At 38.9% G+C, this 25,950-nt stretch overlaps 3 non-coding genes across 3 annotated transcripts; all 3 read left to right on the forward strand.

Moving 5' to 3' along the window:
• Window positions 1-681: 681 nt before the first annotated feature.
• LOC112725397 (small nucleolar RNA R71) lies at window positions 682-787 on the forward strand. The gene has a single exon (XR_003164508.1). It is a non-coding gene; the product is annotated as a small nucleolar RNA R71 (small nucleolar RNA).
• Window positions 788-10,540: 9,753 nt separating this feature from the next.
• Window positions 10,541-10,648, forward strand: LOC112724180 (small nucleolar RNA R71). The gene has a single exon (XR_003163356.1). It is a non-coding gene; the product is annotated as a small nucleolar RNA R71 (small nucleolar RNA).
• A 7,836-nt stretch (window positions 10,649-18,484) lies between these two features.
• Window positions 18,485-18,592, forward strand: LOC112725164 (small nucleolar RNA R71). The gene has a single exon (XR_003164288.1). It is a non-coding gene; the product is annotated as a small nucleolar RNA R71 (small nucleolar RNA).
• Window positions 18,593-25,950: the final 7,358 nt, after the last annotated feature.

Below are 25,950 nucleotides of genomic sequence, written 5' to 3' on the forward strand. Positions count from 1 at the left end.
CTTGGATTTCCTTGCATATACCTTCAAGTAGAGTCTCAATTCTAAAGAGTCTATCTTCGGATGGTGATGATAGGTTGAGGTTGGAGGGGTGAGAAGGGCCATTTTAGTTTTGATATGGATGTTGAGAGGCATGGTTGGGTGGGTGTTGATATGATCTCTGTGTGGAATGTTGGTGAGTTGCATTGTTGTTGGGGTTGTGACGTCTCTGATCTTGGCCTTGATCTTGTTGATTTCCCCACCCAAAGTTTGGGTGGTTCTTCCAACCAGAATTATAAATTTTGGAGTATGGATCATGGGTTTGCCTAGCTGAGTTCCCAATATAGTTAGCTTGTTCCTGGTCACCCTCTTCCTCTGCATTCACTCCTTCTTGAGCTGCTGATGAGGTGGTGACTGCTGCAACTTGGTTTCTTTCCATCTTCTTGGTAAGGTCAGCCAACTGCTTGGTGATCATCTTGTTTTGAGCCAGCAGTGCGTCCATGTTGTTCAGCTCCATTACTCCTCGAGTGTTGCCCCTTTCAGAAGCATAGAAGTAGTCATTCTCAGCTACAGTTTTGATGACATCTATGGCTTCTTCAATGGTCTTCTTCTTGTTCAGAGATCCCCCAGATGAGTGGTCTAATGCCTTCTTTGATTCGTAAGAAAGACCCTCATAGAAAATTTGTAACTGCACCTATTCATTGAATATGTCTGGCGGGCACCTTCTTGTTAAGTCCTTAAACCTCTCTCATGCTTCATAGAGAGTTTCACCATCTTATTGCCTGAAGGTTTGTACCTCAGCTCTCAATCTGTTGATTCTTTAAGGAGGGTAGAATCTCGCCAAGAATTTGTTCACCACATCCTCCCAGGTTGTTAAACTCTCCTTCGGGAAGGATTCCAGCCATTTAGATGCCTTGTCCTTGAGTGAAAAATGGAAACAGAAGCAGTCTATAGGTGTCAAGATGAACACCATTAAACTTCATAGTATCACATATCCTTAGGAAGGTGGTGAGATGTTGATTGGGATCTTCTTGGGCACTTCCTCCGAATGCACAGTTGTTCTAGACTAGGGTGATGAGCTGGGATTTTAGTTCAAAGTTATTGGCATGTATGGTTGGCTTTTGGATGCTACTTCCACAGTTTCTTGGGTTTGGATTGATATAAGAGCCTAGAACTCTTCTCTCTTGCCCAGCATGATTTACTGGGCCTTCTCTGGCATGGTTGTGAGCTTCTTCTTCATGGTGGTTCTCCATATTCTCCTCTATGTCTAGTTCAAAATACTCTTCCTCTTCCTCAGCACCAACGACTCTATTTCCTCTTGCTTCCCTCCTTAATCTAAGAAAGGTCCTCTCAGGTTTAGAATCAAAGGAAGTTGAAGCCCCGCTTCTCCTACCTGTCATACAACCAACAAGGCAAAAAGTAAGAAAGAAATTGAATGGAAATTACTCTTGTTAGAATGGCTGTTAGTGTGAGTAATGCAATATATCAAACAGTTAGTGGGTTAGTGAACTAAATTGTAAACAACTGAAGAAAACACAATAAACAGGTAAGGGAAAAAGGGAAGAAAATAGCTAGAACTGAAAGTAAATCGCTCAAATGGAATTAAACAAAACGAAAGAAAATTGCTCAATCTAGTTATCCTCCAACTTAATCATTATCGATACAAAATCAATTACCGGCAACGGCGCCATAAACATGATTCACGGAAACTTGTCTCTCAACAAATTTTCTTCAGCAAGTATACCGAATTTTCGTCAAGTAAAAACTCACAATAGAGTGAGGTCAAATCCCACAGGGATTGATTGGTCAAGCAACTTTAATTAGAGGAATGTTCTAGTTGAGCTAAGCAGAAATTTAGTTGAGTAATTACAAAAGTTAAATGGAGGGAAAGTAAATAACTGAAAATGTAAGTGCTGGAAATAAATGACGGAATGTAAATGGCATGAAGTAAATTACAGAATCTTAAATGGGGAGTTTGGGAGATAAGCAGAAAAGTAAATGGCAGAAAATAAAGAGAATGGGTAAGATCAAAAATGGGGGATTCATTGGGCTTAGGAGATGTTGCATTCTCCAGATCAAGTTCATTCTCATCTCTTCCTCAATCAATGCATTCATTGATCTCCTTGGCAATCTTAAGTGATTGGATTCCAATTCTTTGGCAACCCAATCTCTATAAGCTTGAACAATTGTCCAATTTCTTGATTTAATTGCTCATGAGAAGAGATGAAGTTTGGTCACTGACTATACCACATGCATTCCCAAATCAAAGTGTTGGTAGGATTATATGTCACTATATCCATCCAAACCCCAATTTGGTCCAGCATGAGAAAGTAATTCTAGCATGATCTCCTCATTCCTCTTCCAAGGTTCCGAGGAGATCCAATTATGGAGAGCTTCTCTTCCAAGATAGCTAACCAATTGGATGAAGAACGAAAGCTTTCTAGTAAAATCAAGAGAAAAGAAAGAGGAAGAATAATGAAAACTATTATTCATCCATCAAATTACAACAGAGCTCCCTAACCCAATAAAAAGAGGTTTAATTGTTCATAGCTCTGGAAATGGAAAGCAAAAATGAAAAGTGCATTATGAAATTAAACTTGAAGTTGCAGAGAAAGTAAAATATACAAAGTATAGTTCTCAAGTTCCAGATCTCCCTTTTTAATTCAAAACTATCCCTATATATACTACTCTTCTGATCTTTTAGTTAGCTCTTCAAGTCTTGGATTTGGGCCCTTGATCTTTAGTTGAAGCAGTTATAGTCTTTAGTGGGCTCAGCTTTGCTTGCAAAGAAAGTGTGAGTTAGGCATGATGGGAAGTTAGTTAGGACGTTAGTGGCGTTAACGTTAAGTGTAAACTTGGGTTCGAGAGCATTAGTGACGATAACTTTGTCACTAACGTTCCAAACTAATTGATCCACGTTAACTTCAATGTTAGTGGTACTAACGTAGCCTCTTAGCCCTTCGCAAACGTTATTGGCACTCATCTTTACCAATAACGTTGCTCTTTGTCCCTTTCTTCCACGTTAATGGTCCACGTTAGTGTAACTAACGTGGCCTTTAACGTGGGTATGCCAAGGCTCGAGAGCGTTAGTGACACTCACATTTGTCACTAACGCTTCAAAACGCCCCTTCCTTCCATGGTAGTGCTTCACGTTAATGGCATTAACGTGACCACTAACGTGGGTGTATATGCCATCTCCAACGTTAGTGACAAAGGTGAGTGTCACTAACATTGGCCTATCATTCATTGCTCCACGTTACCCTTCACGTTAGTGGTCTTAACGTGACCACTAACGTAGGCAATTTAGGCTTGGTCTAGCGTTAGTGACAATGGTGATTGTCACTAACACTTGCGACTTCCTCTTCACTCCACGTTAGAGTCCACGTTTTGGATTAACGTGGCTTAGTGTGGCATTTTGGAACGTTAGTGGTGTTCACTTTCACCACTAACGTTGGAGCTCCCCTTTTCTTCCACGTTAGTTCCCACGTTAGTGTAACTAACGTGGCACTAACGTGGGTTATGATGGCATTCGAAGGCGTTATTGGTGGTAACTTTACCACTAACGTTGCAAGCTCGCTCCCATTCCATGTTGGTGGTCACGTTAGTGAAGCTAATGTGGCTGCTAACGTGGCTCTTCTTTGCTTCCTTTGTCCTAAAATCCAACAAACAAGGTGCATCAAAGCTTTGTTTTAAGTCATGAGATCATGCATCATCCATTTTATCATTCAATTCATGCATAATTCTCATGAAATCATGTAAAGTTCACAATATTTGCTTGAATCAAGTTGTAAGTGCATATTCACCCAAAACTTGCTTATTTACTAAGAGAATGCATGAAACTACCCTAAAATAGTAAAGAAAAAGGTCAGTGAAACTGGCCAAAATGCCCTGGCATCAGGATTGTATATCACCATATCCAAACACCAAAACCCAGATCCTACTCAAGTGTGAGAAGGGATTTCTAGCATGGTTTTATGTTTCCTTTTCCAAGGTTCACCCATTTTGCATTTAACCCCTTTTCCAAGGTGATTGAACACTAACATTAAAACAAAATTCCTTCTAGCAACTCAAAGAGAAGATGCAAAGAAGAAGAAATTCACTATCATTAATCCATCAAGTACAACAGAGCTCCCTCTCTCAATGAGAGAAAATTTAGCTACTCATAGCTCAGAGAAAAGTACAAGAGATGGAAGAGATGATAAAGTGAAAAGTAAATCTAACTATAACTAATAGCTCCACTGCTTAACCCCTTTCTCAGTACTTTTAGGGGTTATTTATACTACTCCTAGCACTAGAAATTAAAGAAAATACAAAAGTGAAAAGAAAATTACAATTTGGAGGGAAAAGAAACTCAATAAACGTGATCTCCCAGCTGGCGTGTGACTGGCGCTTCAGTGGCGTGCTACGCCCAGCTCTAAATCTGGCTTGGCGCGCTATGCCCAACTCTTCAAGTGGCACGCCCTCCTTCATTGGCATCCCTGGCGTGGCACGCCCAAGGTTCTTTAAGCACTTGTGTAGCCTGGCGTGCCACGCCTTTGACCTTAAGTGGCACGCCCAGGCCTTCTCCCTCTTCTCATTGCCTCTGGAAAGTTGAACTAGCATGGCACGCCCAGGGTCTGGCGTGCCACGCACATTATGTGTGCTTGGCCTTCCTCTCTGGAAAACTGAACTAGCGTGGCATGCCCAGGGTCTAGCGTGCCACGCCCATTTGTGTGCTTAGCTCCTGTGCTGGCGTGCCACGTCCAGAACTCAAATGGCATGCTGAAGTGATAAATGGTAGCTGGTGTGCCACGCCTTCGATACCAAGTGGCACGTCCATATGGGTGGCTGGTGCACGAAATTGTGATCTCAAGCAACGGCGCCAAAAACTCTGTACGCACGTCTTAATAAATCGTTTTTCATTCACAACTTCGATACAACTAACCAGCAAGTGCACTGGGTCGTCCAAGTAATAAAACCTTACGTGAGTAAGGGTCGATCCCACGGAGATTGTTGGTATGAAGCAAGCTATGGTCACCTTGTAAATCTCAGTCAGGCGGATATAAAATAGTTATGGAGTTTTTGAAAATTTATAATAAATAGACATAAAATAAAGATAGAAATACTTATGTATATCATTGGTGAGAATTTCAGATAAATGTATAGAGATGCTTTCGTCCCTCTGAACTTCTGCTTTCCTGCTGTCTTCATCCAATCAGTCTTACTCCTTTCTATGGCTGGCTTTATGTAAGGACATCACCATTGTCAATAGCTACTTTTCATCCTCTCTGGAAAATGGTCCGATGCGCTGTCACTGCATGGCTAATCGTCTGGAGGCATCACCGCGGTCAATGGCTGCATCCTATCCTCTTGTAAAAATGGTCCAAATGCTCTGTCACAGCACGGCTAATCATCTGAGGTTCTCGATCATACTGGAATAGGATTCACCCTCCTTTTGCATCTGTCACTACGCCCAGCACTCGCGAGTTTGAAGTTCGTCACAGTCATTCAATCCCAGAATCCTACTCGGAATACCACAGACAAGGTTTAGACTTTCCGGATTCTCATGAATGCCGCCATCAATCTAGCTTATACCACGAAGATTCTGATTAAGAGATCCAAGAGATAATCATCCAATCTAAGGTGGAACGGAAGTGGTTGTCAGGCACGCGTTCGTGGGGGAATAATGATGATTGTCACGTTCATCACATTCATGTTGAAGTGCGAATGAATATCTTAGAAGCGGAATAAGTTGAGTTGAATAGAAAAACAGTAGTACTTTACATTAATTCATGAGAAACAGCAGAGCTCCACACCTTAATCTATGGAGTGTAGAAACTCTACCGTTTGAAAATACATAAGTGAGAGGTCCAGGCATGGCCGAATGGCCAGCCCCCATGATCTAAGAACCAGACGTCCCAAGATGTCTAGTATAATAGTAAAAAGTTTTATTTATAATAAACTAGCTACTAGGGTTTACAAAAGTAAGTAATTGATGCATAAATCCACTTCCGAGACCCACTTGGTGTGTGCTTGGGCTGAGCTTGAAGTTTACACGTGGAGAGGCTTTTTCTGGAGTTGAACGCCAAGTTGTAACATGTTTCTGGCGTTCAACTCTGGTTCGTGACGTGTTTCTGGCGTTTAACTCCAGACTGCAGCGTAGAACTGGCGTTCAACGCCATTTTGCGTCATCTAAACGCGGCCAAAGTATGGACTATTATATATTGCTGGAAAGCCCTAGATGTCTACTTTCCAACGCAATTGGAAGCGCGCCATTTTGAGTTCTGTAGCACTAGAAAGTCCACTTTGAGTGCAGGGAGGTCAGAATCCAACAGCATCAGCAGTCCTTCTTCAACCTCTGAATCTGATTTTTGCTCAAGTCCCTCAATTTCAGCCAGAAAATACCTGAAATCACAGAAAAACACACAAACTCATAGTAAAGTTCAGAAATGTGAATTTAGCATAAAAACTAATGAAAACATCCCTAAAAGTAACTAGATTCTACTAAAAACATACTAAAAACAATGCCAAAAAGCGTATAAATTATCCGCTCATCACAACACCAGACTTAAATTGTTGCTTGTCCCAAGCAACTGAAAATCAAATAGGATAAAAAGAAGAGGATATACTATAAATTCCAAACCATCAATGAAACATAGCTCCAATCAGATGAGCGGGACTTGTAGCTTTTTGCCTCTTGAATAGTTTTGGCATCTCACTTTATCCATTGAGGTTCAGAATGATTGGCATCTTTAGGAACTCAGAGTTTAGATAGTGTTATTGATTCTCCTAGTTCAGTATGTTGATTCTTGAATACAGCTACTTTATGAGTCTCTGCCGTGGCCCTAAGCACTTTGTTTTCCAGTATTACCACCGGATACATAAATGCCACAGACACATAATTGGGTGAACCTTTTCAAATTGTGACTCAGCTTTGCTAAAGTCCCCAATTAGAGGTGTCCAGGGTTCTTAAGCACACTCTTCTTTTGCTTTGGACCTTGACTTTAATCGCTCAGTCTCAAGTTTTCACTTGACACCTTCACGCCACAAGCACATGGTTAGGGACAGCTTGGTTTAGCCGCTTAGGCCAGGATTTTATTCCTTTAGGCCCTCCTATCCACTGATGCTCAAAGCCTTGGGATCCTTTTTATTTACCCTTGCCTTTTGGTTTTAAGGGTTATTGGCTTTTTGCTCTTGCCTTTTGGTTTTAAGAGCTTTTGGCTTTTTCTGCTTGCTTTTGCTCTCTTTTTTTTTTTTGCTATTTTTTTCTCTTTTTTTCTGCAAGCTTTGTTCTTTGCTGCTTTTTCTTGCTTCAAGAATTATTTTTATGATTTTTCAAATTATCAAATAACATGTCTCCTTGTCATCATTCTTTCAAGAGCCAACATATTTAACATTCTTAAACAACAACTTCAAAAGACATATGCACTATTCAAGCATTCATTCAAAAAGTATTGTCACCACATCAATATAATTAAACTAAGTTCAAGGATAAATTCGAAACTCATGTACTTCTTGTTCTTTTGAATTAAAACATTTTTTTATTTAAGAGAGGTGATGGATTCATAGGACATTCATAACTTTAAGACATAGTTACTAATTACTAATGATCATGTAATAAGACACAAACATGGATAAGCACTTAACATAAAGAAAACGAAAAATAGATAATTTAAGAACAAGGAATGAGTCCACCTTAGTGATGGTGGCGTTTCCTTCTTGAGGAACCAATGATGTCCTTGAGCTCTTCTATGTCTCTTCCTTGTCTTTGTTAGTCCTTCCTCATTGCTTTTTGATCTTCTCTAATTTCATGAAGGATGATGGAGTGCTCTTGATGTTCCACCCTTAGTTGTCCCATGTTGGAACTTAGTTCTCCTAGGGAGGTGTTGATTTGCTCCCAAAAATTCTATGGAGGAAAGTGCATCCCTTGAGGTATCTCAGGGATTTCTTGATGATGAGCTTCCTCATGTGTTTCTTGAGCTTCATGAGTGGGCTCTCTTGTTTGTTCCATCCTTTTCTTAGTGATGGGCTTGTGAGATGAATATTTCCATCTCTCATGGCTCAGAGGTGGAAGCAATTGCCTTCCCTTTCCTCTTTCTTGAGGTTTCTCTGGCCTTAGGTGCCATTAATGGTTATGGAAAAACAAAAAAGCTATGCTTTTACCACACCAAACTTAGAATGTTGCTCGCCCTCGAGCAAAAGAAGAAAAAATAGAAGAAGAAGAAGAAGAAGATATGGAGGAGATGGAGGGATGTGTGTATTCGGCCATATGGGTGGGATTGGGTGGGAAAGAGATTTTGAATTTTGTGTGTAAGTGGGGTGTATGGATGTGACTGGTGAATGAAAAACAGAAGGGATGACCATGAATGGAGAGAGAGAGGGTGAGATAAGTGGGGATCCTGTGAGGTCCACAGATTCTGAGGTGTCAAGGATTTACATCCCTGCACCAATTAGGCATGTAAAATGCCTTTGCATGCAATTCTGGCGTTTAAACGCCAAATTGATGCCTGTTCTGGGCGTTCAGCGCCCAGATGCAGCATATTTCTGGCGTTGAACGCCAGCCAGATGCTTGTTTCTGGCGTTCAGCGCCAACTCTTCTTCACTGCGCATTTCTGGCGTCTGGACGCCAGGATGCTGCTTGTTTCTGGCGTTCAACGCCAGATCCATGCTCTGTTCTGGCGTTGAACGCCAGATCCATGCTCTGTTCTGGCGTTGAACGCCAGACAGATGCTCCTTACTGGCGTTTAAACGCCAGTGAGATCCTCCTCCAGGGTGTGATTTCTCTTCTGCTGTTTTTTATTCCGTTTTCAATTTTTATATTTATTTTGTGACTCCACATGATCATGAACCTAATAAAACATGAAATAACAATAAAAATAAAATTAGATAAATAAAAATTGGGTTGCCTCCCAACAAGCGCTTCTTTAATGTCAATAGCTTGACAGTGGGCTCTCATGGAGCCTCACAGATGTTCAGAGCATTGTTGAGACTCCCCAACACCAAACTTAGAGTTTGACTATGGGGGCTCTGATTGACTCTGTTTTGAGAGAAGCTTACTGTACCTCTTTTCCATGTTTACAAAAGGATGTCCTTGAGTTTTAAACTCAAGAGAGTCCTCATTCAATTGAAGGACTAATTCACCTCTGTCAACATCAATCACAGCTCTTGTTGTGGCTAGGAAGGGTCTTCCAAGGATGATGGATTCATCCTCATCCTTCCCAGTATCTAGGATTATGAAATCAGCAGGGATGTAAAAGTCTTCAACCTTTACTAACATGTCCTCTACTTGTCCATAAGCCTGTTTTCTGGAATTGTCTGCCATCTCTAATGAGATTTTAGCAGCTTGTACCTCAAAGATTCCCAGTTTCTCCATTACAGAGAGTGGCATGAGGTTTATTCCTGACCCAAGGTCACATAGAGCCTTCTCAAAGGTTATGGTGCCTATGGTACAAGGTATTAGGAACTTTCCAGGATCCTGTTTCTTCTGAGGCAATCTCAGTTGATCCAATGCATTTAGTTCATTGGCGAACAGGGGAGGTTCATCTCTCCAAGTCTCATTACCAAATAAATTGGCATTCAGCTTCATGATTGCACCAAGGAACTTGGCAACTTGCTCTTCAGTAACATCCTCATTCTCTTCAGAAGAAGAATATTCATCAGAGCTCATGAAGGGCATAAGGAGGTTCAATGGAATCTCTATGGTCTCTAGATGAGCCTCAGAGTCATTTGGTTCCTCAGAGAAAAACTCCTTATTGATCACTGGACATCCCAGGAGGTCTTCCTCACTGGGATTCACGTCCTCAACCTCCCTTACAGGTTCGGCCATGGTAATTAATTCAATGGCCTTGCACTCTCCTTTTGGATTCTCTTCTGTATTGCTTGGGAGAGTACTAGGAGGGATTTCAGTGATCCTTTTACTCAGCTGGCCCACTTGTGCTTCCAAATTTCTAATGGAGGATCTTGTTTCATTCATGAAACTCACAGTGGCCTTAGATAGATCAGAGACTAAATTTGCTAAGCTAGATGGATTCTGCTCAAAATTCTCTGTCTGTTGCTGAGTGGATGATGGAAAAGGCTTGCTATTGCTAAACCTGTTTCTTCCACCATTATTAAAGCCTTGTTGAGGCTTTTGATCCTTCCATGAGAGATTTGGGTGATTTCTCCATGAGGGGTTATAGGTGTTTCCATATGGTTCACCCATGTAATTCACCTCTGCTATTGCAGGGTTCTCAAGATCATAAGCTTCTTCCTCAGAAGATGCCTCTTGAGTACTGTTGGATGCAGCTTGCATTCCATTCAAACTCTGAGAAATCATATTGACTTGCTGAGTCAATATTTTATTCTGAGCCAATATGGCGTTTAGAGTATCAATTTCAAGAACTTTCTTCTTCTGAGGCGTCCCATTACTCACAGAATTCCTCTCAGAAGTGTACATGAACTGGTTATTAGCAACCATGTCAATGAGTTCTTGAGCTTCTGTAGGCATTTTCTTTAGGTTAATGGATCCACCTGCAAAAGTATCCAATGACATCTTAGCTAATTCAAACAGACCATCATAGAATATATCCAGGATGGTCCATTCTGAAAGCATGTCAGAAGGACACTTTTTGGTCAGTTGCTTGTATCTCTCCCAAGCTTCATAGAGGGATTCACCTTCTTTCTGTCTGAAAGTTTGAACATCCACTCTAAGCTTGCTCAACTTTTGAGGAGGAAAGAACTTGGCTAAGAAAGCCATGACCAGCTTATCCCAAGAGTTTAGGCTATCTTTGGGCTGAGAGTCCAACCACACTCTAGCTTTGTCTCTTACAGCAAACGGGAAAAGCATAAGCCTGTAGACTTCAGGATCTACTCCATTAGTTTTAACAGTATCACAGATCTGCAAGAATTCAGTTAAGAAATGAAAAGGATCTTCAGATGGAAGTCCATGAAACTTGCAGTTTTGTTGCATCAGAGAAACTAATTGAGGTTTCAGCTCAAAATTGTTTGCTCTAATGGTAGGGATGGAGATGCTTCTTCCATGTAAATTGGAATTAGGTGCAGTAAAGTCACCAAGCATCCTCCTTGCATTATTATTATTTTCGGCTGCCATCTCCTCTTCTTGTTCGAAAATTTCTGAAAGGTGCTTGCTGGATTATTGTAATTTAGCTTCTCTTAGTTTCCTCTTCAGAGTCCTTTTAGGTTCTGGATCTGCTTCAACAAGAATGTTCTTGTCCTTGCTCCTGCTCATATGAAAAAGGAGGGAACAGAAAAATAATAATAATAGGGATCCTTTTTACCACAGTATAGAGGTCCCTGTGTGAGTAGAAGAAAAGAAGAAGATAATGTAATGTAAGGAAAGAAACACAAGGGTGAGGAGAGCAGAGATGTGAGATGAAGAGAAGTGTTAGTAGATGAATAAATAAATAGAAGGAGATGGGAGAGAAAGAGAATTTTTGAAAATTATTTTTGAAAAATGGTTAGTGATTTTCGAAAATAGTTTTTGAAAAAGGTTAGTAATTTTCGAAAATTAGGAATAAAATTAAAATCAAAAATTAAAATAATTAGTTAATTAAAAAGAAATTTTGAAAAAGAGGGAGATATTTTCGAAAATTAGAGAGAGAGAGTTAGTTAGGTAATTTTGAAAAAGATAAGAAACAAGCAAAAAGTTAGTTAGTTAGTTGAAACAAATTTGAAAATCAATTTTGAAAAGATAAGAAGATAAGAAGTTAGAAAAGATATTTTAAAATCAAATTTTTGAAAAAGATATAATTTTGAAAAAGATAAGATAAAAAGATATTTTTGAAAAGATATGATTGAAATTAGTTTTGAAAAAGATTTGATTTTTAAAATCACAATTAATGACTTGATTCACAAGAAATCACAAGATATGATTCTAGAACTTAAAGTTTGAATCTTTCTTAACAAGTAAGTAACAAACTTGAAATTTTTGAATCAACACATTAATTGTTGATGTTATTTTCGAAAATTATGTGATAAAGATAAGAAAAAGATTTTTGAAAAATATTTTTAAAATTTTCGAAAATAACTAAGGAAAATGAAAAAGATATGATTTTTGAAAAAGATTTTGAAAAAGATAAGATTTTTAAATTGAAAATTTGATTTAACTCATAAGAAACAATTGAATTTTTAAAAATTTTTGAAAAAGTCAATCCAAATTTTCGAAATTTATGAGAGAAAAAAGGAAAGATATTTTTTTTATTTTTAAATTTTTAATGATGAAAGAGAAAAACATGAAAAAGACTCAATGTATGAAAATTTTGGATCAAAACAATAAATGCATGCAAGAATGCTATGAATGTCAAGATGAACACCAAGAACACTTTGAAGATCATGATGAACATCAAGAACATATTTTTGAAAATTTTTATATGCAAAGAAAACATGTAAGACACCAGAAATCTTTCATGTTCAGACACTATAAATGCAAAAATGCACATGAAAAACAAGAAAAGATGCAAAACAAGAAAACATCAAGATCAAACAAGAAGACTTACCAAGAACAACTTGAAGATCATGAAGAACACTATGAATGCATGTTTTTTCGAAAATTTTATGCAGACTTTAAAGTATACAATTGACACCAAACTTAAAATTGACTCAAGACTCAAACAAGAAACATGAAATATATATATATATATATATATATATATTGATTTTCTAATTTTTTTGGAATTTTTGAAAATTATATGAAAAAGAAAAAATAAGGATTCCAAAATTTTTAATATGAATTCCAGGAATCTTTAATTCTTAGTCTAAAGCTCCAATCTGAGGATGAGACATGGCTTAATAGCCAATCAAGCTTTAGAAGATATAAGCAATTCCCTGACATGTGGAGGCCTCAGTCTAAAAGAATTTAGATATGGCTTTACAGCCAGCCAGGCTTCAACATGCTTCATGAAACACTAGAATTCATTCTTAAAATTCTGAAATAATTTTCGAAAACAAAGGGGAAATTTTTGAAAGAATTTTTTTTGAAAAATTTTTGAAAATAAAACAAAAAGAAAATTACCTAATCTGAGCAACATGATGAACCGTCAGTTGTCCAAACTCGAACAATCCCCGGCAACGGCGCCAAAAACTTGGTGCACGAAATTGTGATCTCAGGCAACGGCGCTAAAAACTCTGTACGCACATCTTAATAAATCGTTTTTCATTCACAGCTTCGATACAACTAACCAGCAAGTGCACTGGGTCGTCCAAGTAATAAAACCTTACGTGAGTAAGGGTCGATCCCACGGAGATTGTTGGTATGAAGCAAGCTATGGTCACCTTGTAAATCTCAGTCAGGCGGATATAAAATAGTTATGGAGTTTTCGAAAATTTATAATAAATAGACATAAAATAAAGATAGAAATACTTATGTATATCATTGGTGAGAATTTCAGATAAATGTATAGAGATGCTTTCGTCCCTCTGAACTTCTGCTTTCCTGCTGTCTTCATCCAATATGTCCTACTCCTTTCTATGACTGGCTTTATGTAAAGACATCACCATTGTCAATGGCTACTTTTCATCCTCTCTGGAAAATGGTCTGATGCGTTGTCACTGCATGGCTAATCGTCTGGAGGCATCACCGCGGTCAATGGCTGCATCCTATCCTCTTGTGAAAATGGTCCAAATGCTCTGTCACAGCACGGCTAATCATCTGAGGTTCTCGATCATACTGGAATAGGATTCACCCTCCTTTTGCGTCTGTTACTACACCCAGCACTCGCGAGTTTGAAGTTCGTCACAGTCATTCAATCCCAAAATCCTACTCGGAATACCACAGATAAGGTTTAGACTTTCTGGATTCTCATGAATGCCGCCATCAATCTAGCTTATACCACGAAGATTCTGATTAAGAGATCTAAGAGATAATCATCCAATCTAAGGTGGAACGGAAGTGGTTGTCAGGCACGCGTTCGTGGGGGAATGATGATGATTGTCACGTTCATCACATTCATGTTGAAGTGCGAATGAATATCTTAGAAGCGGAATAAGTTGAGTTGAATAGAAAAACAGTAGTACTTCGCATTAATTCATGAGGAACAGCAGAGCTCCACACCTTAATCTATGGAGTGTAGAAACTCTACCGTTTGAAAATACATAAGTGAGAGGTCCAGGCATGGCCGAATGGCCAGCCCCCATGATCTAAGAACCAGATGTCCCAAGATGTCTAGTACAATAGTAAAAAGTTCTATTTATAATAAACTAGCTACTAGGGTTTACAGAAGTAAGTAATTGATGCATAAATCCACTTCCGGGGCCCACTTGGTGTGTGATTGGGCTGAGCTTGAAGTTTACACGTGGAGAGGCTTTTTCTGGAGTTGAACGCCAAGTTGTAACGTGTTTCTGGCGTTCAACTCTGGTTCGTGACGTGTTTCTGGCGTTTAACTCCAGACTGCAGCGTAGAACTGGCGTTCAACGCCCTTTTGCATCATCTAAACTCGGCCAAAGTATGGACTATTATATATTGCTGGAAAGCCCTGGATGTCTACTTTTCAACGCAATTAGAAGCGTGCCATTTTGAGTTCTGTAGCACTAGAAAATCTACTTTGAGTGCAGGGAGGTCAGAATCCAACAACATCAGCAGTCCTTCTTCAACCTCTGAATCTGATTTTTGCTCAAGTCCCTCAATTTCAGCCAGAAAATACCTGAAATCACAGAAAAATACAAAAACTCATAGTAAAGTCCAGAAATGTGAATTTAGCATAAAAACTAATGAAAACATCCCTAAAAGTAACTAGATTCTACTAAAAACATACTAAAAACAATGCCAAAAAGCGTATAAATTATCCGCTCATCAGTGGCCTCCGAACTCCTACTCTGGAAAATATAACTGGCGTGCCACGCCCAGGGTCTGGCATGCCACGCCCAGTATTTTGCCTTGGTCCAGTGGCTGGCGTGCCACGCATGGTCCTTCAAGTAGCACGCCAAAGTGGAAGTTGAGAGCTGGTGTGCCACGCCTTCGATACCAAGTGGCACGCCCAGCCTTTTTGGCTTTCAACCTCTTCTCTGGAAACTTGTACTGGCGTGCCACACTTTGATGCTCAAGTGGCACGCCCACTTCAATGTGGCTCTTTTCCAGCTTGGTGTGCCACGCATGGCTCCTCAAGTGGCACGCCAAAGTGACAATTTGAAGCTGGCGTGCCACGCCCAGCCTTATGGGTCTTCAGTGTTGCTCTCTGGAATCTTGTACTGGCGTGCCACGCCCTGATGCTAAAGTGGCACGCCCCTTTAGTGTGATACTTTTCAGCTTGGTGTGCCACACCTGGCTCTTCAAGTGGCACGCCCAAGTGACTTTTGAAGCTGGCGTGCCACGCCTTCGATACCAAGTGGCATGCCCATGTGATGATATCTTCTGGAGCGATGAACTGGCGTGCCATGCCCATGGCTCAGGTGGCACGCCCATAGTGTGTGATGGGCTAGGTGTGCCACACCCAGCATGGCGTGCCACGCCCCTTTAGTGGCCTTCAACATTGCTCTCTGGAAAATTACACGGGCATGCCATGCCCAGCTCTTGGCGTGCCGCGCCCATGTAAAATGCACAAGTATACTTCTCTGGAAATCATAGCTGGCGTTCCACGCCCAAATAGAGAGCTTGATGATCCTTTTTGGAATTTAGTACTGGCGTGCCATGCCGAGCTCCTGGCGTGCCACGTGGTGCACGAAATTGTGATCTCAACGGCGCCAAAAACTTGGTACGCACGATCATAATCTCAATTCCTTTTCACAACTCCGCACAACTAACCAGCAAGTGCACTGGGTCGTCCAAGTAATAAATCATACGTGAGTAAGGGTCGATCCCACGGAGATTGTCAGCTTGAAGCAAGCTATGGTCATCTTGTAAATCTCAGTCAGGCAGATTAAAATGGTTATGAAGTTTAAGATAATTAAAATATGAATAAAACATAAAATAAGATAGAAATACTTATGTAATTCATTGGTGAGAATTTCAGATAAGCTTATGGAGATGCTTTGCTCCTTTTGAATCTCTACTTTCCTACTGCCTTCATTCAATCATTCATACTCCTTTCCATCGCAAGCTGTATGTTGGGGGATCACCGTTGTCAATGGCTACCGTCTATCCTCTCAGTGAAAATGGTCCAAATGCGCTGTCACCACATGGCTAATCAGCTGTTGCTTCTCGATCACATTGGAATAGGATCCATTGATCCTTTTGCGTCTGTCACTATGCCCAACACTCGCGAGTTTGAAGCTTGTCACAGTCATCCCATCCCAGATCCTACTCGGAATACCATAGACAAGGTTTAGACTTTTTGGATCTCAAGAATGCTGCTAATTGATTCTAGCTTATACCACGAAGACTCTGATCTCACGGAATGGAGGCTAAGAGATATGCATTCAAGCTTGTTTTCATGTAGAACGGAAGTGGTTGTCAGGCACATGTTAATAAGTGAGAATGGTGATGAGTGTCACATAATCACCACATTCATCATGTTCTTGTGTGCGGATGAATATCTTAGAACAAGAATAAGCTTGAATTGAATAGAAAAATAGTAGTACTTTACATTGATTCATGAGGAACAGCAGAGCTCCACACCTTAATCTATGGGGTGTAGAAACTCCACCGTTGAAACTACAAAAGTAATGAAGGTCCAGGCATGGCCGAATGGCCAGCCCCCATAAAGGTCTAAGATAGCATAAGACTAATCAAAGATGAAAATACAATAGCAAAAGGTCCTATTTAGAAAGAACTAGTAACCTAGGGTTTACAGAAATAAGTAAATGATGCAGAAATCGACTTTCGGGACCACTTGGTGTGTGCTTGGGCTGAGCATTGAAGCTTTCACATGTAGAGACTTTTCTTGGAGTTAAACACCAGCTTTGGTACCAGTTTGGGCGTTTAACTCCAGCTTTTATGCCAGTTCTGGCGTTTTGACGCAAGAATTTTTATGCTGACTTGGAACGCCGGTTTGGGCCATCAAATCTCGGAAAAAGTATGGACTATTAAATATTGCTGGAAATCCCAAGATGTCTACTTTTTAATGCAATTGAGAGCGCGCAAATTGGGCTTCTGTAGCTCGAGAAAATCCATTTCGAGTGCAGGAGGGTCAGAATCCAACAGCATCTGCAGTCCTTTTTCAGCCTCTGAATCAGATTTTTGCTCAGGTCCCTCAATTTCAGCCAGAAAATACCTGAAATCACAGAAAAATACACAAACTCATAGTAAAGTCTAGAAATGTAAATTTTGAATAAAAAATAATAAAAATATACTAAAAGGTAATTAAAACATACTGAAAACTACCTAAAAACAATGCCAAAAAGCGTATAAATTACCCGCCTCTCCACGTGTAAACTTCAAGCTCAGCCCAAGCACACACCAAGAGGGCCCCAGAAGTGGATTTATGCATCAATTACTTATTTCTGTAAACCCTAGTGACTAGTTTATTATAAATAGGACCTTTTACTATTGTATTAGACATCTTTGGACGCCTGGTTCTTAGATCAGAGGGGCTGGCCATCTCGGCCATGCCTGGACCTTTCACTTATGTATTTTTAACGGTAGAGTTTCTACACTCCATAGATTAAGGTGTGGAGCTCTGCTGTTCCTCAAAGATTAATGCAAAGTACTACTGTTTTCTATCCAATTCATTTTATTTCGCTTCTAAGATATTCATTCGCACTTCAATCTAAATGTGATGAACGTGACAATCATCATCATTCCCTATGAACACGTGCCTGACAACCACTTCCGTTCTACCTTCGACTGAATGAGTATCTCTTAGATCTCTTAATCAGAATCTTCGTGGTGTAAGCTAGAATGATGGCGGCATTCAAGAGAATCCAGAAAGTCTAAACCTTGTCTGTGGTATTCCGAGTAGGATTCAATAATTGAATGACTGTGACGAGCTTCAAAATCGCGATTGCTGGGCGTAGTGACAGACGCAAAAGGATAGTAAATCCTATTCCAGCATGATCGAGAACCGAAAGATGAATAGCCGTGCCGTGACAGGGTGCGTTGATCATTTTCACTGAGAGGATAAGATGAAGCCATTGACAAGGGTGATGCCTCCAGACGATTAGCCGTGCCGTAACAGGGCATTTGGATCATTTTCCCGAGAGAAGACCGAAAGTAGCCATTGACAATGGTGATGTATCACATAAAGCCAGCCATGGAAAGGAGTAAGACTGATTGGATGAAGATAGCAGGAAAGCAGAGGTTTAGAGGAACAAAAGCATCTCCATTCGCTTATCTGAAATTCTCACCAATGAATTACATAAGTATTTCTATCCCTCTTTAATTATTTAATTTCGAAAACTCCATCACTATTTTATATCCGCCTGACTGAGATTTACAAGGTGACCATAGCTTGCTTCATACCAACAATCTCCGTGGGATTCGACCCTTACTCACGTAAGGTATTACTTGGACGACCCAGTGCACTTGCTGGTTAGTTGTGCGAAGTTGTGAACCATGGTATTGGCATCATGTTTTTGGCGCCATTACCAGGGAAATAAAGAGCGATGTATTTTACATAATTAAAGTGTAATCACAATTTCCGCGCACCATGCTCCATTCTGAAAGCATGTCAGAAGGACACCTTCTGATCAATTGCTTGTATCTTTCCCAAGCTTCACAGAGGGATTCACCTTCCTTCTGTCTGAAGGTCTGGACTTCCACTCTAAGCTTACTCAATTTTTGAGGTGGAAAGAATTTAGCCAGAAAAACACTGACCAGCTTTTCCCAAGAGTTCAGGCTTTGCTTAGGTTGTGAATCCAACCATATTCTAGCTCTGTCTCTTACAGCAAAGGGAAAAAGCATAAGCCTGTAGACCTCGGGATCAACCCCAGTGGTCTTGACAGTGTCACAGATTTGCAAAAATTCAGCCAAAAACTGATGAGGATCTTCCAATGGAAGTCCGTGAAACTTGCAATTCTGTTGCATCAGAGAAACTAATTAAGGCTTAAGCTCAAAGTTGTTTGCTCCAATGGCAGGGATAGAGATGCTTCTCCCATAGAAGTCGGGAGTAGGTGCAGTAAAGTCACCAAGCACCTTCCTTGCATTGTTGGCATTGTTGTTGTTTTCGGCTGCCATGGCTTCTTCTTGTTTGAAAATTTCTATTAGGTCCTCTCCAGAGAGTTGTGCTTTAGCTTCTCTTAGCTTTCTCTTCAAGGTCCTTTCAGGTTCAGGATTAGCTTCAACAAGAATGCCTTTGTCCTTGTTCCTGCTCATATGAAAGAGAAGAGAATAAGAAAGTATGGAATCATCTATGTCACAGTATAGAGATTCCTTGAGGTGTCAGAGGAAAAGAAGAATAGAAGGAGGAGGTAAAGAGGAGAGAATTCGAACGTATCAAGAGGGAGAGAGTTCAAATTGCACATTGAGAAGGAGTATTAGTCCCCTAAATAGAAGGCTATGGGGAGGGAAAAGAATTTTCGAAAACAAAATTAAAAAAAAATTAAATTAATAAAAGGAATTTGAAAAAGTGGTTGATGGTTTTCGAAAATTAAAAGTGAGAAAGTGGTTAAGTGATTTTGAAAAAGATTTTGAAATTAGCAATCAAAAAGATATGATTGAAAATTATTTTGAAAAAGATGTGATTGAGAAGATATGATTGAAAAACAATTTAAAAAAAATTGATTTTTAAAATTAATGACTTGGCTAACAAGAAATTTAAAAGATATGATTCTAAAATTCAAATATTGAACCTTTCTTAACAAAGATGTAACAAAATTGAAATTTTTGAATCAAATCATTAATTGGTAGCAAAGATTTTCAAAAATAGTGAGAGAAAAATGGAAAGGATTTGATTTTGAAAAGATATGATTGAAAAGATATGATTTGAAAAAGATTTGATTTTGAGAAATTATGAAAATTTGAAAAAGATTTGAATTAAAAACAAAATCTTCCCTCCTGTGCCCTCCTGGCGTTAAATGCCCAGAATGGTATCCATTCTGGCGTTTAACACCCAAAATACTACCTTTTTGGCGTTTAACGCCCAGCCAGATACCCTGGCTGGCGTTTAAATGCCAGTTTTCCTTCCTCACTGGGCGTTTTGAACGCCCAGCTTTTTCTCTGTAATTCATCTGCTGCATGTTCTGAATCTTCAATTCTCTGTATTATTGACTTTAAAAGACATAATTTTGAAAATTTTTTGAATTTTTTAATGATGAGAAACAATCAAAATGCAACTAATCATGGAAAACTAAGATCAAATAAACAATGCATGCAAGACACCAAACTTAGAAATTTTCATATTAGAGACACTAACAAATTGAGAATGCATATGAAAAACAACAAAACACACAAAAAAAAGAGAAATTAAAGATCAGAGCAAGGAAATCGTCAAGAACAACTTGAAGATTAATGAAGAACATAATGCAAAAAATGCAATGAGAATTCAACAATAGAGAATTCCAGGAATTAGACATGGCTTACTAGCCAGCCAAGCTTTCAGTGAAAGCTTCGGTCCAAAACACTAGACATGGCCAATGGCCAGCCAAGCTTTATTAGATCACTGTATTCAACAATAAAATTGATAGAAATCAACAAGCTCTTGTGATGATAAGTTGAAACCTCGGTCCAAAAGATTAGACATGGCTTCTCAGCCATCCAGACTTCAACAGATCATCATGAAACTCTAGAATTCATTCTTAAAAACTCTGAAGAACAGAATAGAAATATTTTTTTTTTGAAATTTTTCAAAAATAAAAAGTAAAAAGCTTAAGCATAAAATAAAATTACCTAATATGAACAACAAGATGAACCGTCAGTTGTCCAAACTCGAACAATCCCCGGCAACGGCGCCAAAAACTTGGTTGCGCGGGGATTGTATGTTCCCCGGCAACGGCGCCAAAAACTTGGTGCACGAAATTGTGATATCAACGGCACCAAAAACTTGGTACGCATGATCATAATCTCAATTCCTTTTCACAACTCCTCACAACTAACTAGCAAGTGCACTGGGTCGTCCAAGTAATAAACCTTACGTGAGTAAGGGTCGATCCGACGGAGATTGTCGGCTTGAAGCAAGCTATGGTCATCTTGTAAATCTTAGTCAGGTAGATTCAAATGGTTATGAAGTTTAAGATAATTAAAATATGAATAAAACATAAAATAAGATAAAAATACTTATGTAATTCATTGGTGAGAATTTTAGATAAGCATATGGAGATGCTTTGCTCCTTCTGAATCTCTGCTTTCCTACTACCTTCATTCAATCATTCATACTCCTTTCCATGGCAAGCTGTATGTTGGGGGATCACCGTTGTCAATGGCTACCATCCGTCCTCTCAGTGAAAATGGTCCAAATGCACTGTCACCGCACGTCTAATCAGCTGTTAGTTCTCGATCATGTTGGAATAGGATCCATTGATCCTTTTGCGTCTGTCACAGTCATCCCATCCCAAATCCTACTCGGAATACCACATATAAGGTTTAGACTTTCCGGTTCTCAAGAATGCTGCCAATTGATTCTAGCTTATACCATGAAGACTCTGATCTCACGGAATAGAGGCTAAGAGATATGCATTCAAGCTTGTTTTCATGTAGAACGGAAGTGGTTGTCAGGCACGCGTTCATAAGTGAGAATGGTGATAAGTGTCACATAATCATCACATTCATCATGTTCTTGTGTGCGAATGAATATCTTAGAACAAGAATAAGCTTGAATTGAATAGAAAAACAGTAGTACTTTGCATTGATTCATGAGGAATAACAGAGCTCCACACCTTAATCTTTGGGGTGTAGAAACTCCACCGTTAAAACTACAAAAGTAATGAAGGTCCAGGCATGGCCAAATGGCCAGCCCCCATAAAGGTCTAAGATAGCATAAGACTAATCAAAGATGAAAATCCAATAGCAAAAGGTCCTATTTATAGAGAACTAGTAACCTAGGATTTACAAAAATAAGTAAATGATGCAGAAATCCACTTCCGGGCCCACTTGGTGTGTGCTTGGACTGAGCATTGAAGCTTTCATATATAGAGACTTTTCTTGGAGTTAAACACCAGCTTTGGTGCCAGTTTGGGCGTTTAACTCCAGCTTTTATGCCAGTTCTGGCGTTTTGACGCCAGAATTTTTATGCTGACTTGGAACGCCAGTTTGGGCCATCAAATCTCGGGAAAAGTATAGACTATTATATATTTCTGGAAATCCCAGAATGTATACTTTCCAACGCAATTAAGATCATGCCAATTGGGCTTTTGTAGCTTGAGAAAATCCATTTCGAGTACAGGAGGGTCAGAATCCAACAACATCTGCAGTCCTTTTTCAGCCTCTGAATCAGATTTTTGCTCAGGTACCTCAATTTTAGCCAGAAAATATCTGAAATCATAGAAAAACACACAAACTCATAGTAAAGTCCAGAAATGTAAATTTTGAATAAAAACTAATAAAAATATACTAAAAAGTAATTAAAACATACTGAAAACTACCTAAAAACAATGCCAAAAAGCATATAAATTATCTGCTCATCACCACGCCAGTGTATTTTTGTGGCGTTTGCTCCAAGTGGCATGCCAGTTTCACACGCCCAGCTTGTTTTGTTGTTTTCTTCCCCTTTTTGATGTCTTTTTCACCTGAAATTCAGTACAAACTCATTTCAAAGCAATGTACCATAATATTCATCAAATAATGCATGAATTGCAATGATCAAATGAGATTATACTCTTTTATGGTCCTTTTTATGCAAGAAAAAAGGGTAGATGATGCAAGTCATCAATACACAGGCAAATCAAAGAAAGAAAACACAGCTAGAGGTATAATTACAACAAGTAGAACAAGTTACAGATAAGCAGAGTTAAGTAGTTAAGCAAACCAAAACAATGCACCCTCAAGCAAAACATACAAATGCACATTATGTATGCTTGTCCTATGGCTGATGAGTCTCATCTGTCGATTATATAGCCAACTCGACATGTCCTGGTAGCTAACCTTGGACAGACCCTGTGTGCGTGCATTCCTAAGCTAAAAAATATCCATGGAGAAAATTCCAAGATCAAATTAATATATATATATATATATGCGTGCCAATGGGGGAACCTGGGGAATTAAAGTGCCCGGTCATATCATGCGACAGAGAGTTAACAGAGTATTGGGTCTCAACCTGTTGCAAGTGGTGACAAGTCACTACATCACCCAAGGAAACCTGTGTCTCATCTCATTCAATTTTATAAGTCATATGAATATCCCAAACATAATTCACTAATGTCAACATCATTCTTAAATCATGTCTCATTCATCACTTTTATCATCTCATCAAGTTGATCATACATTTCTCAGGTATCCTTCGATATCAAAACAAGCTCCCTCAAGACACTTACTCATATTCTGTAGCCTAAGACCTAGCCTTCGGACCTTCAACAGAGTTTTCAGAGGTTTGAAAAACTAGAGGAATGGTTGATAGTTCAAAAATTATGAATTTTAAACAAAATAGTGGTTACGGAGGGTCACAAACTTGCTTGGAAGGTCGATCATTTAAAAACAGAATTTTTAGTATAAAACAGGACATCATGCGTACGCATGCTACTGTGTGTATGCATGCACCAGACGAAATTTCCTTTCCGTGCGTACGCACGCATGAGACAACTTTTCCAGCCTGTGCTTACGTATAGTGTGCATACGCACAACTTCCAAAATCCCCAGGGTGTGCGTACGCACGAGTACCCACTTCGCTCTGGTCCATGCGTGCACACGATAGCGTGCGTATGCATACATACCAAATTTCCTGGTTTCTAGCACTTTTTGCAGAGTCTTGTTTTTAGGCCCAAACTTTGAATGCACATAACTTTTTCGTTAAAAATCATTTTTCATCCATTCTTCAAATGACATAAACTACTCAGACCTAATTTTTAGTTAAGACAAGTTTCACCAAATTTGAGGGTTCGAGGGCCAAGTTACAGTGCTTAAAAGTTGGTTAAAATTCTATTTTTACCAAAACTGAAAACCTCATGTTTTCCAAACCAAAACCAACCAAATCCTAATCAAATCCATTTCAAGCAACATCATAACTCACCAAGCACCAACCCATTACTCATCAATAATTTAGTTACCAAAAATACCAATCTTTCATTGTTAACTCAATATCACATTCACCAATCTTTCATTGTTATCCTATGGTCAACTAGTCTAAGTTTTCAGGTAACATTATACCTTAACTACGATAAACCAAAACTATACCTTGGTCGATTCCTCCCTAAGCTCGGAACACCTCAAAATTCCTTCTTTCCACAAGCTCCAAGTCTCCAATTTTCTCACCAAACGAAATCCCATCTTCCGAGCCTCAAATTAATCATCTAACATCCACCAATTTGATTCTAAATCATACAATTTAATCTAATACCACACAATTCACTATAATCAATCATAAGGTTACCAAATTTTAATAATTCACAAGGGTTTAACGGTTTCTTACCTCAGCCACAGATTACTTGGGCAAAACCCAAAAATTTTCTCAAGCTAGTTCAATCCCATTAACTATAAATTTTTAAAATTAAAGAGGAAGAGACTCTATGAGAAATAGCTAATTTCTTACCACTTCATTCGGATGGTTTCGAAGAGCTTGAGGCGGTGGTTGCGTGGCCGTAAACGGTGCGGCGATCGGAGCTCTAGATTGGATGATATGTGGAATTGAAATTGAGATGGAATTTGAGGTTTAGGTTTTTGTTCCTCCCCCTTTCAATGTTCCGTGTGATTCCCTTGTGAATTTGGGGAAGAAAGGCTGAGCTTTGCGTTATATATGTTGGCCTTTGGGACTGGTCCAACTGGTTCAGTCCGTTGGCGCGTTGGCCCGTTTTTGGCCCAAAACCTTTAAAATTAGTGCCAAAATTCGTACTTTCTACTTTCCTAAACTATAAATTTTAATTTATTAGCTAATTATTCATTAATTTTTTGGTGTTTACAGATGTCCTCTTTGAGGATGACATCTATATTGAACATCTCTACTGTGAAGTTCTTGGCAATTCTTAATCCATTGAACTCCCAAGGCTTCTGAGCGACTCAACGAAGGAGAAAAGTTCCCTTGAGGATTTCGAAAACTTTGACCTTCCTGCCTTCGAGAAGGCTGCCTTTGATGAATTTGTTCTTTCTTTTGAGCCAACTCTTTCTTCATTCATTCTTTCTTGAAAATCGCTGCAGCTTCAGCGTCGAACAACATTACATCGAGGACATAAAGAAACATCTTGATCTTTTAATTTCTGTTGCTTCAAGAATTCTAGCAATCCTTCAGCCACACCAGGATACACTGTACGCACACTGGTTTCGAGGTCTCATAAAGCAGAATCGAATTCATAGGAGTTAAAGCCAGCCATATTGACCCCCCATAAAGTGAGGCTCAGCAAAGTTTGCTCCAACGTCAAAGGGATTAATATCAACCATCATATCTTTTTTACCATCATCAAACTTCAATATTTCTTCCTTAATTGCTTCTTGAATCAAGTCTCTGAAAAGGACACAACTATTAGTTAAATGGCTAGTTGCTTGATGAAATTTACAATAAGGCTTTCCTTTCAAATCTTTTATCGAAAGCAATGTCTTGCCCATAGTTGTTAGAACCGAAACAGTGATCGAACCGGTCAGGTTACTGGGTCACTGGATTACTGGTTTAACCGGTGGATCACTGGTCAAACCAATTAACCCGGTATAATTAAATAATTATATAAAATTTAATTATTTTTCCTTATTATAAATACTTTTATTTCATTTTTATAAAAATAATTATCATTTTTAAATTTTAAACTTTATTAATTACTTTATATTTATTTTATTATTATATTATTATAGGTGAAAACTCACATACAGTTATTTTTATGTGAAGTTGATATTTAAGAATTGTTAGATGATTTTACAAATTTTGACTAAATATCATCTAATGATTTTCATATATTACAAGTATTTATTGAAAAAATAAATTGTGATTAATAAAATTTTTTGTTTACATTTTTAATTTGTATATATTTAATAAAATTTATTATTAAATAAAATATAATTGATTTAAAAATGAGTGACTTTGAAATTAAAATAAATTGAATATAAGTAAAATCAAAGAT

Source organism: Arachis hypogaea, chromosome 11 (genome assembly GCF_003086295.3).
Source record: "Arachis hypogaea cultivar Tifrunner chromosome 11, arahy.Tifrunner.gnm2.J5K5, whole genome shotgun sequence".
NCBI classification, from domain to species: Eukaryota; Viridiplantae; Streptophyta; class Magnoliopsida; order Fabales; family Fabaceae; genus Arachis; species Arachis hypogaea.